The sequence below is a fragment of the Vigna radiata genome, chromosome 5 (genome assembly GCF_000741045.1).
Source record: "Vigna radiata var. radiata cultivar VC1973A chromosome 5, Vradiata_ver6, whole genome shotgun sequence".
Lineage (NCBI taxonomy): Eukaryota > Viridiplantae > Streptophyta > Magnoliopsida > Fabales > Fabaceae > Vigna > Vigna radiata.
Genome location: NC_028355.1, coordinates 7,793,456 through 7,796,379, shown reverse-complemented (window position 1 = coordinate 7,796,379; position 2,924 = coordinate 7,793,456).

Genomic DNA, 2,924 nt, shown 5'->3' with positions numbered 1-2,924 from the left:
TGTACGTCCCCATATCAATAAAGACAAACATCAATATATTGAATGAGTTAAACGATAAAGGCCTTAAGCACAGATGATAACCCAACAATAATCAATCGAAACATATGGAGACCATATAAATAATCAATAGTTTCAATAAGAGAGAGTATNAAAAGATTACATTGTTTTCACCAACAACAATAGGGTTTAGTTCACCATAGTCATGGTGAAACTAGATGAAAAATGGAAGAAGAATGGAAGAGCAAACCCTAGAAAAGATGAAAAGGAGCCTAAGCATCCAAGAGATCTCTCTAGAGAGCAAAATTAGGTTTGGCTGTTCTCCCTTGTCAAAAGAATGATTTTGAACTCGCAATAGGGGTATTTATAACCAAGAAAAGTACAAAATTCAAGCCCAAGCCCATCAGAGAACCGCCCGGCGCCAAAAATGGCCGCCCGGCGATTTCCCTCAAGCCGCAGAACCGCCCGGCGCCAAAAACAGCCGCCTGGCGCTCCGGTCAACCGCCCGGCGCCACGGTCAACTGTCCGACGGTTTGGTTGACTTTTCCTGGTTGACTGGTTGACTTTCCTGGTTGACTTTTCTGGTTGAATGGTTGACTTTTCTGCATTCTGGTTGACTTTTCTGCACTACAACCGTTTGATCTTCAACCTTTCTTTCCTTTCATTCCAAAAACCTTTATCATTGCCGCCCGGCGGTGCGTCGACTCTTCAAATCTTCATTTTTCTGCTCTTTTCTTGAGTCAACGACCTGTATCTTTAACTCCATTCTTTACTTTTCTCAAATTAGCTACAAAACAATGCAAAACAAGCATAAAATCGCTCAAAACAACTTTTGACTCTCTTCAGACTCATTTATTGAGTTTTGCTTGATTCTAAGCTCATTCCGAGTAGTAAAGGGTGTAATTTGGTCCAAATTGACATATGAAAATAACTGTTTTGCAACCTTCATCAGCAAGAAATAAAAGAAATATGTTATTCATTCCCTCATCAGAGAAAACTATGAACAAGCAAAGACATTCCTCTGGAAAAACATTCAGCCAAAATTCCAAAAGTGCCGAGAGTCTGGAACAATGCAAAGTGACGGCTGCTACTACAATCCCTAGGACCAAGTGTCACTAAATGAGAGGGTGGTGTCCACCCAAAAACCCTAGTGCCATGTGTCCTACTCTACAATTGGGCTTAAACTATTTTACCAAAATCAGCCCACATTACAAAAATTGGTTTAAAAAAAACCTAATCTATTAAATTAAAATTTGACTAATTCAAAAGTGTCTTTGTGGAGATGTCTTGAATGAATTGATGTCTTCCCTAATGTCCAAAATTGTATCTCCAAAATTTTCCTGCAATAAATAATGTAATTAATTAGTTCAGAAAATTCAAATTAATTAAAATTAGAATTTCCAGTCAAATTAAGCACAATTAGCAAAAGTGGAAAAATATCAGACATTTAAACACACTTCCCTGATTAATTTTAGCACAATAAACCAAATGAAGTCGAGAAAATATTGACTCATCAAAGGACATATAGGAAGATTAGGACCACCGATTAAATTGCATGATTTTGGGCTGGAATGATGAAATTACTAAAAGAGTGGAGATTAGGACCATGTAGGAAGAGTTTTTGGAAAAACCTAGCCGCCACCACTAAGCGGTCTGTTTTGGCGCTGAGCAGTCTTCTTGGATGCCTGGACAGTTTGCAACAGATTTGCCTAAATGTTGAAATTATTGGATATTTAGATGTTGAGGGGCCTTGTTTTCTCTCAAGAACTGGATTATGAGTGATTTAAGTCAATTGATTATGTGCTAACCGCTAATGATATTTCTGTGAACGTTATTTGGATTTATTTGATACAGGAATGTCTACCTCAAGAAGAGTGAAAACCATGGGCAACAAAAGGAAGGAGCCAGAGAGACCGAGGAGATTCTATTCTTCCAGGTTCCTCTCGAGGAAGCATGAAGAGCATTATGCTACTGTCCAGGAGAGGCGTTTGCTGATGGAGAGGAAGGTCATGTACATCCCTGACTTAGCTCCAGAGTTTGGTCTGAAGATTGAGAGGCGAGGTTGGGAGAGATTAACGACATATCCAGCGCTAGCCAGTATTGAGTTAGTGAAGGAGTTTCATGCCAACGCCTTGCCCAAGGGAGGAGTATCAGTTGGGAGATACATGAGTTATGTGAGGGGGCATTTGATCAGCTATGACCCTGATACCATTAACGCTTTCTTAGGGACTGAGTGGCCAGGAGAGCAGTGTAGGTATGCAGCTATACTTGGGGAGGCCAAGGATTATGAAGATATTGAGAGAGTGTTGTGCATCCCTGGGAGGCATTTTCAGAGAAACCCTAATGGAGCACCAGTTAACATCCTTAGGCAGATTTGGCTCCCCTAACCAAGTACTAGATGACATTTACTCATGCCAACATCCAGCCATGCTCTCATGTTTCTGACATCACATTGCATCGGATTCTGGTCATTTATTGTATGTTGAGGCAAATGGATGTGAACGTTGGTAAGATTATCACCAGCAAAATTCTAAGTTGTGCCAACACTCTGAGCAGCAGGACACCACTAGGACATTCGTCCCTAATTACATACTTGTGCCAGCAGGCAGGAGTGGACACTGCAGTTCCACCCTTTGAAAGACCGAGGAGGGCTATTGATGCCTCCTATTATCGTCAATACTGTGGAGGTGACGAGCCGGTTGGAGCAGTTCCTAGGAGACGTCCTAGGAGGACAGCAGCACAGCAAGAGGATGAGCATGCAGATGCACCGGCACAACATCCTGAGCCTTTTCAGATGAGGGACATGTATATGTCCATGATGGAGGCGAGGATGGAGTCCCTTCGTAGAGGGCAGGTGGCCACTGTCGAGATGATTGTAGGACTATATGATCAGCCACCAGTGCTCAGGTGGACTATGGACGAGTTCC